Genomic DNA, 14,087 nt, shown 5'->3' with positions numbered 1-14,087 from the left:
TGAGAGCCCATTAAAGTGAATGGACATGTAGGGGGCTTGCGGGTGAGAAAACTGAAATGGCGGGTGACATCCGCCAAAAGTGATTTGATAAGGCTTCTACGAAGTTCAATTGAATGCTTTAGTTGTCCCGCGATTTCAATGTCAGAGGACTCGAACATTATAACTTTGAAACCTTGACAAAATATGCCAAAAGTGGCAACCACGTGTCACCACCACTGCCGCTACACACCACAAGCCTCACGACTAGCCAACCTAGGCCAAGTGGTGAAAGCAACATCTTAAATGACACTGCATGCATGGCTCATATTTCCGGATGCAAGGAGACCTGTCCCAAAAAAAAAGAGTGCCGAGAGCAGGTTGACGGTCTCAACTGCTTCCAAGGCGACTGTCGCCTGGACCCCAACGACTCTCCAATATTAAAGCATCTCTGCAGGTATATGCCCGCAGTCTTAGATCGCTTTATCAGGCACAGAGGAAGGTCGAGTGTTCCCCCTAAGGGAGGGCGGATTGCTCAGAGGAAGGCATCACCAAACCGACTTACCGTTACAACTGCGCAGTCAAATACCTCACACCTGCTGGTGCGCTGGGCTCTCCTCTGCTTGGCGCGCGCGAATGGAGCTGCTCACGTGACCGCTGTCCAACACAACCCTGTGCTGAAGGTCCTGCGAATACAGATAGACCAAGTATCTCGGCAGGGGGAGGGGACGCAGGGGTGGGGTGGGGCGGAGCTGCCATGTAATCAAAGGCAAACAGAAAACACGGTGAACATGGACTATCCAGATGGAAATCGCCGTCTCCGGCCCTTGAGGAGCCATCCCAAGAAGAAGAAGATTACGTTTCATGGATTGAGCTGCAGAGCACAGAAAACCAAAAGCATAATATCTATGTTCTGCAAAAGTAACAGTGAAGTCTGAACGCAGATCTTTCTGCGACATAAAAGCCCTAGTACGCCTGTCTTGCAACCGAAATCAAAATGTTAACAAACCCCGACTCCCTAAGTGTAAGTTAACAATAACTGCTGCTTGTGTTAAATGTGCACTTAATAAGTATACATTATAGATTGAGGAAGGGGTTGTTATCGCAGGATAATGCCCAGGCGGCCAAAAATTGGGGAAGGGTCATTATAATTATCCAAAACGATAATTGTTATGTCCTGGATGGGGGTGGGGAGGACCCGGACCAGACACGTATTTTCTGGGACACCCATCAAGGACCAGTTGTGCCATGCTCCGCAGCACCAAGATAACAGGACAGACACCCTGTTAGGATCTGGAGACCCCAACCCTGCACAATGTGCGGGCAGCAACCAGCACGCATAACCCTTGGCCTTGTAGGCAGACAGGCCAAGACAACTTTGGAAACCGTGATCACAGGCCGACACCAGGCCCCACTCCGTAAGTCTGCCGCAGCACTCCTGCATGTGTGAGTCGAGGCCCCTGTTATGTCGGTATTACAGGTGCGCATGCACTAGCCGCGTTCTGGTGGCACATGCGCGTAAGAAATAAAGACGGCCCGTGAGGCAGTTGCCGCCGGGACCTTGGAACGATCAGACGTGCGTGTCCAAGTCTTATTGCATGCCCATGCTTTGGTTCTAGTACAGGGCGGCCCTAGGCACGAGAAGCCCCATCACACTGGCGACAAGGCGGGACACGAGGAGAAAAACGCCCGACACAGACAATTGTGTTGTTACGGGTATTTCATCTCACATGCGCCACGATCCTCACACGAGTGACGGCGGCCGTTTTGTTTATGGTGTTTAAGGCGGTTGCGGCCCGCGAGGGTGCTCGTGTGCTGTCTAAACACTGCTGTAGTCGATCTTTGAAGTTTTGGATGTTCGGCAATCTCCCCACGTCGGACACAAATATAGCCAGGTTTGCGGCCTCTAACACGGTCTGAGGTGCCAGTGCGCCCTGTGAACATGACGGACAACGAAGGAGAGGCCTCTGGATCAGCGAGGGAGGTGAGAAGACAACATGGTTCATTGCAACCAATGCAAGAGTTTGACACCTCAGGCCCCCCCTCGAAACTAGGCCCGAGATGGCTCCTCTGGATAAAAAAACTTGACATGTCTTTCGCCGCCACCGGAAAAACAGATGAGGATGCCAAAGTGGCGACGCTGTTGTACTCGGCGGGCACAGAGGTACTGCGCATATATGAGTCTCTCACCATACCAGTGGTAAACTACGAGGCGGTCAAAACCGCAGTAAGGGATCATTTTATTCCCTTATCTAACGTAGACTTTGACCGGTTTGTCATGTGTGGAGAGAAAGAACACGATGAAGAGACATTGGATCAATCTGTGCACGGTTAAGACGGCTGGCCACTAGGTGCAGATGGGCGGATGCAGAGGTAATGATCCGACACCAACTGATCCAAGGATGCAGCTCAGGGAAACTGCGGAGGCAAGTTTTAAGAGAGCCTGGCATGTCCCTGACACAGATTTTGGACAGTGGAAGGATCTACGAACTTGCCGAGAGTAGAGGGGCTAAAATGGACGCTGCCGCACGCCCAGGCAAGCTCGTGGAAGCTTTTGCGGTTGGGAGACAATCTCAAACAAAGTCGAGGTGGAGCCAAAAGAGGCAGGAGCCGACATCTCCCCAAGGCAATGCGGTTATCTGTCAGTATTGCGGATACGATTTGTCGCATTCGGAAGACTGTCCAGCCAAATCGAGGACCTTCGGCAGATGCAACACGCCAGGGCACTATGCCCAGATGTGCAGAGCGGCTGCCCCAGTTGCCACACAGCGGGGACCTGCGAGGGTAAGCGGTGGATATAGGAAACAACTAAGTGTCGCTGCAGTGGAACAGGATGTCCAAAGACTCAACATTGCAGAGGAGGAGGAAGAGGATGAAGAAGTCTTTTTCATTTCAAGTTTGGCGACCGGGACGAGAAAACAAAGACAACCGATGTGTGTAGTCGACATTCAAGGAGTCCCCTCGCAGGTACTAATTGACACTGGTGCCTCAGTATGTGTGTTGGCTACCGAACTCTACGAGGTCCTCCCAGGCCTCCCTGCATTGGACCATTCGAGAGCGAAGATTTTCACGTTAGGGGGTGACACTCCCCTGCCCATCAAAGGTGTGTTTGTAGCTCCAGTAGCCCGGGAAGGAAAGACAATCAAGGCAAGGTTCTTCGTCACGGACGTCAGCCCGCGGTCCCTGTTGAGTTGTGCAGCCTCGGAAGCATTAGATCTGGTCCACTTTGCGTGTGCAATTTATCAAGGTGATATAGACTCACTTCTGGAGAAATTCGAGAATACGTTTCAAGGGATTGGCCGACTAAAAGCAGAACCAGTGCGGCTCCACATAGATGAAACGATTCGACCAACAGCATTAAAACACAGACAAATTCCATTCCATCTTCGGTCCCAGGTTGAAGAAGAACTCAAAGCACTGATGGACATGGATACCATCGAAAGGGTGGAAGGGCCGACTCCGTGGGTCTCGCTGATCGTGGTGGCACCTAAGCCCAAACAACCGGGCAAGGTTCGCATCTGCGTGGACATGCGGTTGCCTAATGCGGCCATCAAGAGAGAACGCCACTTGACCCCCACGATAGATGATATCATCAGTGAGCTGCAGGGGGCCAAGATATTCTCGAAACTTGATTTAAGAGCAGGATATCACCAGCTGGAGTTACATGCAGACTCAAGGTACATTACGACGTTCACAACGCATGAGGGTCTGTACCAATTTAAGCACCTCAGCTTTGGGATTTCTTCCGCAGCTGAGGTGTTTCAGAATGCCATCAGAGGTGCACTGGCGGGTCTAAGGGGAGTGATAAATATGAGTGACGATATCTAGGTCTTTGCCACCACACATGCCGAACACCTGAAGCGTCTAGAAGCAACCCTGCAGAGGCTGAAAGATCTTGGACTTACCCTACATCAGGAAAAATGCAAATTTTTCAGAGATCGCATTGGGTTTTTTGGTTTTGTGTTTCATGGCAATGGTGTATCCCCGGACCCGGACAAAGTCAGAGACATCAGCGAGGCCGCACCCTCTCAATCGCCACAGAGGTCCGCAGTTTTCTAGGGATGGTGAATTACTGCGGTCGCTTCATCAAGGGTTTGGCATCCCTCTCTGAACCCCTCCGGGCCCTCACGAAAAATGACGCTGTTTGGGTCTGGGGTACCAAGGAACAAGATGCATTCGATGTCATAAAGAAGGCATTGTCAGATCAAGACACTGTGGCGTATTTTGATCCTGCGGCCGAGTCCGAAGTGGTTGTAGACGCCAGTCCGGTGGGCCTAGGAGCTGTGCTGATGCAGAAAGACGTGAGAGGCGAGATGCTACCCATCGCATATGCGAGTAAAGCCCTCACGGAGACTGAACGTCGCTACTCTCAGATAGAGAGAGAGGCCCTGGCCATCTTATGGGGCTGCAGACATTTCAGGTTGTACATTCTTGGGAAACCAGTAACTGTCATCACAGATCACAAACCGCTTCTTCCAATCCTAGCGGGTGTGTCCTTGAAACCTCCTCCCACGATAGAAAGGTGGATGCTAGCCCTCATTGAATACGGGGTCAAGTTGGTGTACCGTCCGGGGACGAACAATCCTGCAGACTACTTATCCCGTCATCCCAACAGGGAGAGGGAAGGTGAGCAAGGGGATGTGGCAGAGTGCAAAGAATTCGTACAGAATGTCGGAGCAGTCACCATGCCGGTGGCGTTGGACAGAAATCTGTTGGCACAGGAGTCGGCGGACGACGAGGTGTTCAAAATCATCAGAGCTGCAAGTCAGAGCGGCGACTGGAGAAGCGTTCTACAGAATAATACAAGGAGGGAGAACAGGGCCCAGAGAGATCTTCAGGCACTGTGGAAAATCTGTGATGAACTCTCAACTTCGGAGGATGGGTTGCTACTAAGAGGCCGGCAAATTGTGGTACCCTGGTCGCTAAGAGCCCGAGTCATAGAACTGGCGCATACCGGACACCAGGGAGTGGCGAAGACGAAGGCGAGGCTGCGCACTAAGGTTTGGTTCCCAGATCTGGAAGCCCTCGCTGAGCGGCACATAAAAGGGTGTTTGGCGTGCCAGGCAGCCAGCCCCGTAGAAAGAGCACCCCCGATAAATTCCATGGAACGAAGTGGGAAGCCGTGGGGCACAGTCCACGCTGACTTTGGGTCAACCGGGAGGGGCATGTACTTTTTAGTGGCAGTAGACCAATGGTCGAGGTATCCGGAGGTGGAGCTGGTTGACTCCCACACCACAGATCACACGATCCTTGCATTAGAAAAGATGTTTGCCACGCATGGTCTCCCCGAAATCCTCTGTTCGGACAATGGGCCACCATTCACTGGGAACCAATTTGCACAGTATCTGAGAGAACGGGGCATTCAACATCGGAAGGTGTCGCCGCTGTGGCCCAGGGCGAATGGGGAGGCTGAAAGGCTCATGAGGATCCTCAATAAAGTATTTCGCATAGCGGCCAACAGTGGGGCGGAACTGAAGAGAACCCTATTTGAGTTTCTTCGAGAATATAGGTCGACACCGCATCAGTCCACCGGCGTGGCTCCGGCCGAGGCTCTGTTCGGGAGATGTCTGAGGGGCCTCCTCCCGGAGGTAGAAGGTCGGGGGCCGGGGATCATAGACAATGACCAGGTGAGAAGGGAACGAGAAGCCCACAATGCCAAGGAGAATGTACGGAGAGGACTGCGAGAAAATGACATAACGGTGGGAGACTCGGTGCTGGTACGCAACCGCAAGCCAGAGGGGAAACTATCGCTGCCATATGAACTCCAACCATGGGTAGTCACCCACGTCAAAGGATCTATAATCACTGCAGCGAATGCACGAGGGACCATCACCCGCAACCAGTCCTTCTTCAAAAGATTTGACAGGCAGCTTCCTGAAGTGGATCCTACGAGACCAACGCTGCAGGTGGAAGAGGCAGAGGTACCGCAGGATGACCCATCCTTGGATCCACCACCGACAGTCGGGACCCCACCGCTCAGCTCGCCGGCGGAAAGGAGGTACCCGGTGCGACAAGGCCGCACCATACATGTTCGGCTCAAAGACTACATTCTAGATTCAGGCGACTGAACAGGTGACTGTCCGTGGCCCAAGAGACGCTATCCAGAAAGTTAAAGTTCATAATGTTCACGGTGTACCTGCGAATGTGTTGCAGTTGTAAATTGTTGTTTTGTTTAAAGAAAAAAAGGGATGTTATGTCCGTATTACAGGTGCGCATGCGCTAGCCTCGTTCTGGTGGCGCATGCGCGTAAGAAATAAAAACGGCCCGTGAGGCAGTTGCCGCCGGGACCTTGGAACGATCAGACGTGCGTGTCCGAGTCTTATTGCATGCGCATGCTTTGGTTCTAGTACAGGGCGACCCGAGCCACGGGAAGCCCCATCACAGCCCCTTTTATTAACTCTAGTTATGATGAGTTCATGACTCATGTTCTTAAACAGGCAATACATATGTGTTAAACGGGTCACTCCCGTGGTCTATGAGGCTTTTAGCACACTGTGGTAGCAATACATGTTTTGGAGTTTGTGTGCTGAAGTAAAAAATGGTGCTGTAAGAGTGAACAAATTAAACAGACAAACCAGAGTTAATAAAGTGAATGTGGTTTCATTTTGTAGTATTTAAATAACATGGTTTAGTTAATTGTAACTTGTTTCAACTAGAAAATGTTTAAAATGAGGTGTCATGTAAAAGTAAATGGTTTCTCTATAAGAAGTGAGGCATGTTTCATCTTTTTGTGTGTTTATTGGCGTGTTGCAGCAAATAAAGTCATCCGAGAAGTGTCTTGTTGAAACAAAATATTGCCTGAAAATTACATTGCTGTTTCTCAGTATGCTTCTGAAAGTAGAATGTGCAGAACGCAGTCAATACCACTAGGTATTGATTGCACTCTAAACATTCTGATTGGTTGAGAGGAGGTCAATAGCAATTTCCATGTGCTAATATTTATTCATGATTTGGAAAATGACAGGTTAGACGCCCATGCCCAGGTGTAATTTGATGAGTAATATCTAACGGCTCGACCCCCCCTCCAACATGAGTGGGGTTTAGATTCAATTAAGAGAGACAGTAGGCAAGTATTATACATTAGATCTTCTTTACTTAAACCAGCAGCAAATAAATAATATGGTTTGACAAACTTTAGTGAACAAGAAATTCAAATTTGTATAAACACAGAAAACATGTTAAGTAACATATTAAACTAATGTGTTAGTCCAGTTCATGCCCCTTCAACAGCCAATCAGTTACAGTCCTAGAGCATAAAGACATAGTTTCTCCCTTATCCTCTTCTGTAACTGCAAGTACAACCCAATCGTCCCAAAATCGAGGGGGTGGGTGGAGCAGTGTGGAGCAGCCACGCTAATATGGCGGCTTCTCTTTGAGCTCTGTGTAGGAGCGGGCGACTTGCGACTTTATTGCCGTACAATTAGATATGTGAGCCACACAGACCTGTTTGAGTTGGGTGCAGAGATGCAGCACCATAAGGAGCCGGTTCCTGCTCCAAACAGTTTACAGGAACCAGAGATATTTGTCAGAGCAGCCAGGCCCAGCCGCACTGCAGCTCCGGCGGTGTGCAGCGAGGAGAGAGTAGCCGGGATGCGAGTGACCTTAGTGGTCAGGTTGCGTGGCCTGTTATGAACTTCCAGTAGTGGTGCACTGCTCTCCCAGGGCTTAGGGACCTGCAGTGACACTGGCGATAGGGGCCCTGAATTCGCTCTGTGCTGCAGGGTTGAGTGGCGCACACCCCTGGCAGTATCATGCTAGACAGCTGCTATGCCATTGGTAACGAGAAGAGAGGATACGGCGGAACAGGCTTGCCAGTGACATTTTGAAACCTGCTATAATGCCTTACCATCTTGGTCTCTGCACAATAGCTGGAAACAGCGGTGAGCTGGTAACCTCTCACGGACTGTCTCTGGGCTGGAACACTGGTGCAGCACGGCATTGTGGAGAACGGCACACAGAGGGGCCCAACGACAGCACCATGCTCACTATCCTACACACTTTTGAGATGGAGTGCGCATCTGGGCATATCCGCTGTTTGTGGCCTGCTGTCTGGATCGGGGAGGGAGGCCACCACTGATAATACTTTAGCCCTGCACCAGGCAATTACTGGAGGGGGGCCACATGCCTAACTGTCTGCTCTACTCCTTTCTACACGGCAGCTGAACTCCATGTTGTAGAATCATGTTCAGTATTTGGGCTTGTGCAGCGCTTCTTTGGGTCCCGCCCAAGTTATAGCTGGGAAGGGCCTGGCATGAAGAAGGGCACTGGAAGCAAGAAGGGCAGTCGCATGGACCACTTTACGAAAGCCGCTCCCAAGGCTGCGGAGGTGGTGACCACTGTTGCAGATACGCAGTCCAGTCAAGCTCTCCAGACTACACTTGAGACGTTGAATAAGCAGAAATCATGGATGCCATGCAGAAGGGTTTTGGGGCAGTTAAACGTTGGATGACATCACGGTTAATGTTACATCTATCCGTGCTCAGTTGGAGAGGGAGGTGCACAGAATTACTGAGGCTGAGAACAGAATCTGCAGAACTGAGGTCGATATTGCGTCCCTGCAAGCTGCAATGTCATCTTTGACAAAGGATATGAGGTCGATAAAGGTAAAATGTGATGACGTAGAGTCAAGATCCTGCAGGAATTACATGCGAATTATAGGTGTGCCGGAGGACAATCTTCATAGCAGTATGGTGATGGCAGTGGCGGAATTAATTAAGGCACTCCTGGCCGAAACAGGTCTTTCATCGAATTTCACGGTGGAGCGGGCTCATCGGGCACTTGCACCTAAACCCAAACCTGGCAATTACACGCAGCCCATCATTGCTCGTATTATGAACTACAGAGACAGGGACAGCATATTAAGTCAGGCCAGGGAATTGAAAGAGCTACGCTTTGAGTCGCAGAGCATACACATCTACCCTGACTTCACTGTGGCAGTGCAACAACTACGACGCACGTTTACTGGAGTCAAGAATTTATTAAGAGAAAGGAATGTGCCCTGTGCATGTTGTTTCCAGCTCGGCTTAAAGTCCAGCCCAACAACAAAGTTTACTTTTTCACTGTACCGACTGGAGCCATATCCTTTATAGAGACACACATGCCACATAAGGCACATTTCGCAGGCAGGCTCAGCATCCAACTGATAGATGGACCTGCTTGCATGTTCTAATGTGGCTTAAAAATGTGTGTTCATTGTAACGTTCTTGTAGACTGATCGGCAACTGTATTATAGGCTGTGTCACAAAGTATGAGATACTCCCGTCGGGTGGGGGTAGACACTGCCACAGTTCGGTAGCAGTGAGGGAGAGGGGGTGGAGGGAGGTTGCAGTTATAATAGGCTATGTTAAAATATACTTGGTGAAACTGCAGTGGAACCAGATTCAAACTTGCGCTTCGGCGCCCAGTGTTACAATGTATGTGCATGCTTATGGTACAGGGTGGTGGAATGACACAGGAAGTTACTTTTCTTAGTTGAAACGTAAGGGGCCTGGGCAACCCAATAAAGGCATGTAAGATTAGATAGAATGCCAATAGGAGTAGCACTCAGGTTCTGCTCCTACAAGAAACGCATGCGCTAGCGAGGTAAGTAATTGGCTTGGCACTTAGCTGGGCACCTCAGAGATACTATACATCTTATTCCACTAACTCCAGGGGTGCATTGATTTTGATACATCGCTTGCTGCAATTTGCACATTTTAGACACAAAGGTGGATGGTGAAGACAGATATGGACTAGTACATGGGATCCTGCACGAGAAGAAGATTCTTCTACTTAATGTCTGTGGCCCCAATGTAGATGACCTACTGTTAGGCAAAGTTTGAATGCAGTACCCTCTGGGAACACTACAAACAACTTTGGGCCTCATTACACGGTAGGCGGTAAGTAACGGTCCTTACCGGCATGGCGCTAATAACGTGTCTGTGTAGGAAGCAGCCCGCTAATTGCGTGGCATCACGAGTATGTGGGCACGAGCTTAGCACCATGCCGGTAAGGACCCTACCGCCATGCCTCAAAAGGCCCCGAAAAGTCCCTTAGCGGCACCGAGGAAAGCGCTGATTGCACTTCCGTAATCCTACAACACGACATTAGCAGTTACCGGCAAAAACGGTGACTGCTAATAGCGGTGACCGTAAATAAGGGGAACCGGAAGTAGCGTCATCGCACAGGAATGGGAAAGAGCACGGCGGCCATCTTTAAAAACACAATCCATTGCCATCCTCTGCCCCCAGGACCTGCAGCCACACCAGAGCTTTCCAAAATCATCCCCAGTCCCACTGAGAATGCCCAAGGCCATAAAAAAGGAGCTGCGCGGCAGCGCAAGGAGCGATTTTCAAATGAAGAACTCATAATGCTATCCGACACGCTTGCTGCCAACGCAGAGGTCGTGTTTGCCAATAACATGCAGCGTCCCACCCTAATCAAGAAGAAGGAGATCTGGGCAGAGGTGGCCCGTAAAGTCACTCCGGTGGGCTCCACCCCCCGCACTGTGAAGGATGTACCGAAGTGGTGGGATGATCTACGCCTCCGTGTACGCAGCATCCTGGCTGACAACCGGAGCCTGGCTTTGGGCACAGGAGGCGGTGGAGGATGCCCAATAAAACTGCAGGAGTGGGAGGAGACCTGTGCAAGCACCATTGGGGTCGAATCAATCGAGGGAGAAGGCGAAATGGAGCGTGGTGTGCCGACATCGTCAGATGGAGGTGAGTGTCCTCACAAAACACTGCACTGTCAAACATGAGGTAATCCCCCAAATGTGACCCTGAAATCATCTCATGGATGGGGCCATCAAAAATACATGCACACAACCCTGCCCATATGCAGTGCACATCCCGACACAAACACATGCTTGCAGCACCACAGACACGTGTCACCCAGACTCATGCATGAATCGCCCACCCAACTGTCTAACGACCTGTATGGCCAAACATGGAAGTCCAAATGCATAGAACAGCAGGAACAACAACATTTGCATGAAGCACGTTGACCCGTCACCAATGCCATCCCTCTCTTTGTCCCCCACAGGCTCACAAACTGACAGCGATGAGGAGGACACTGCGATGCAGGCCCCACCTGCTAAGAAACAGGCCAGTGGAATGAAAGTAGGCACCATGGCCAGCACGTCGAGGGGCACTGGAAAGAGTGCACTCCCGCAGAGGGCCAAACCCTCAAAGCTACCCACGTCACCAAGATGTGAAAGTCCGCCAGAGGCAATTGCAGCACCCACTCCAGCAATCCCCTCACGCACGATCCACCCGCGGAAGGGACACTCGCCGCTGCTAATAGCTCCATACGCGAGGCAGTTGCCACGGCACCCATGTCCGATGTGGAGGACACTTGTAGCTCACCCATTAAACACCATACACCCAGCCCGCAGCAGTCAAAACAACCGAGCCCACGCCCCACAATACATTCCAGCAGCCATGAGCAGTCTGGGGATGAATTCGTGGCAGGATACCGGAGTCCACCGGTGACATCACCTGATGCTGGACAAATACCACAAGGTACGGCAACCACCGCACAACGCAGACACAGAGGCCATGACATGGCCATCATCAGATAGCGGCAGGAAGACATCACTGCACTGGTTGGCCAGCATGTGGGCAAGGCTGCCCTGGCAAGGGAGGAGTGCAGGGAACATGCAATGGGCTTCAGACAAGCCATAGAAGCCAGCACCAACCGGCTATGTGAGGAAATGTCACATATGAGTCAGGTCCTCACATGCCTAGCAGACGCGCTGGACAGGCAGAACCCCCCCACCGGCACCGGACCAACTGTGCACCTCCTCCTCTGCCGGCTCAAGGCAGACCAGCCCCCTGCGCAGCCCCTTGTGGGCTATGCGACGCACAACCTCACAACCCCCAATGGTGGCAGAGGGGGTGGGAACTAGGACCAGCCAGATGTTACTGACATGTGTACAGCTATGCAGCACTAATGTGCAAGCCATGTTTGGGAGTGTTGTGGGGGGAGGGGGAACGGGTTTTTGGGAGCATTGTGGGGGGAGGGGGGAAAGGGTTTTTGGGAGTGTTGTGGGGGAGGGGGGAAAGGGTTTTTGGGAGTGGTGTGGGGGGAGGGGGAAAGGGTTTTTGGGAGTGTTGTGGGGGAGGGGGGAAAAGGTGTTTGGGAGTGTTGTGGAGGGAGGGGGGAAAGGGTGTTTGTGTTGTTGGGTCCATGCACTTCTTTTACTTACAATACTTAATACACACTGGTGACATGACAAATCACGGGAGTGGACAATTTTCTTTGTGTATGTGTGCTTTACTGGTGGACAGGGCACAGTGTACATTTCACCACAAAACCCAGTGCCCAAATACCCACATTCATTGAACACTCTTCATCCATGTGTATTAGAAATATTGGTCTATCAGATGCTGGTGCACAGCACGTCCCTCCTGGGCATCGCCACCTGCATGAAGTGCAGCCCCATCTTCTCCCTTCTCATCCCCATTATCATCCTCACCAGGTGGTTGCAGTTCAATGTCAGGGGACAGTGGCACATTCCGTCTGATGCACATATTGTGCAGCATGACACATGCCATGGTGATCTTGGCCACCTTCTCATGCCCGTACAGGAGTGCCCCAACCGACCTGCTGAGGCACCGGACCGTGCCTTCAAAAGGCCAAATGTCTGCTCAATTACCACACGGGTACGGGTATGTGCACGATTGTATTCCTCTTCGTGCCTGTTCTGTGGGTTCCGTACAGGGGTAAGGAGCCACCTCTTCAGGGGATAGCCAGCATCACCTGCATGGGTGCAAAAATGGGTATGTGTAAGTGTGTACATCAAGTGGAACCTGTACATATCACACAAATCAACTTAGCATTGTGAATGACATCCACCAATCCCTGCATGCATGGAGGTAATCAAAGTAACTGCAATGTGGGAAGGTGATGTAGTCCTTGCAAGTGGACATGCACCGTGCATGCCTACGGCACTTGATGCCATGTACTGGGTGAGGTCCAGTCATTCATGTATTTTGGTGCAGGCACCGTTTGGACCACACTGCTAGTGAACTGCCATTTCGAAGTTGATGTCCCCATGCTGTCATGCGGCACTTCTGTAGTGGTGTACGGGTGTGAATCAGTATAATGGATAGAGGTAATCCCTTTGTATGCACTCAAGGTCGCATTTCCGTTGTGATGCTGTTCAGCATACATTTCCATTGTCCATATTGGCTGCATGTAGCTGTGTTATAGGGGTTATTGTCTGATGTGCAATGTGCATGTTGATGGATATGGCATGATTGGGTTAATGGGTTCATTTCTTTGTTGTGCAGCTTACTACTTGCATGTGGTTTCCATGTGTCAGGTCCAGTGTGGGCTGCCTCGGGGGACAGTGGTGTGATTCTGTATGGGCATAGTTGACCCTGACAACTAATGACACCCGGTTGGGGTATGCTTCTCTCCCCACCAATCACACCCAGTTGGAGCATGCTTCTCTCCCCCCCAATCACACCCGGTTGGAGTATGCTTCTCTCCCCCCCAATCACACCCGGTTGGAGTATGCTTCTCCCCCCCAATCACACCCGGTTGGGATATGCTTCTCTCTCCCCAATCACACCCGGTTAGAGTATGCTTCTCTCCCCCCCGAATGTACTTCAATGCCATGTGCTTGCCATGCTACTCACCAAGCAGCCACGAACATTGGCCAGCATGTCGCTCCATGTGGCGTGGAATCGTTGAGTTCCGCAGGACCATTGAATCATGGGTTGATCCGGGATAGCAGGCACAACAATGTGTGACGATCTTGTTGGAGTCACATACCATTTGGACATTGATGGAGTGGTATTGCTTTCTATTTCGGTACACTGCCTCATTGGCATGTTGGACAACCAATTCCACATGGGTACAGTTGATGGCCCCGATGCAACTTGGGATGCCTGCCAGTGAATGGAAGCCAACCTTGCTGTTAGAGATCTCCTGGGCAGTCCCTGGCAGGGATATGTGTTCACTTGTGTGCTTCAGGAGGGCATTGAGCACCTGGTTCCGCGTGCGTGAGAATACTGGTTGTGATATGCCATGCATCTGTCCTACCGTATGCTGGTAGGTGCCTGTGGCCAGGAAGTGGGGCACAGTTACGACCTTCAGTATAGGGGGGGGGGGCAGTACTGATG

General features: G+C 51.2%; 1 protein-coding gene across 7 annotated transcripts in view; it reads right to left on the bottom strand.

Annotated features, from left to right (window-relative positions):
• The window catches only part of LOC138481500 (cytochrome c oxidase subunit 4 isoform 1, mitochondrial-like), a 718,121-nt gene that overhangs the window by 563,959 nt on the left and 140,075 nt on the right, over positions 1-14,087 (bottom strand). The window contains exon 1 of one of the 7 annotated variants that reach the window (XM_069613686.1): positions 542-608. The exons of the other annotated variants lie outside the window; for them this stretch is intronic. The gene's annotated coding sequence lies outside the window, so the exon portion shown is untranslated. Of the gene's footprint in view, positions 1-541; positions 609-14,087 lie in introns of those variants that run through there. 7 annotated transcript variants of the gene reach the window in all.

The sequence above is a fragment of the Ambystoma mexicanum genome, chromosome 5p, assembly GCF_040938575.1.
Source record: "Ambystoma mexicanum isolate Mex_15411 chromosome 5p, UKY_AmexF1_1, whole genome shotgun sequence".
Taxonomy (NCBI): domain Eukaryota; kingdom Metazoa; phylum Chordata; class Amphibia; order Caudata; family Ambystomatidae; genus Ambystoma; species Ambystoma mexicanum.
The sequence above is the reverse complement of the archived record's forward strand: the minus strand, read 5'-3'. Positions and strand labels throughout refer to the sequence as shown.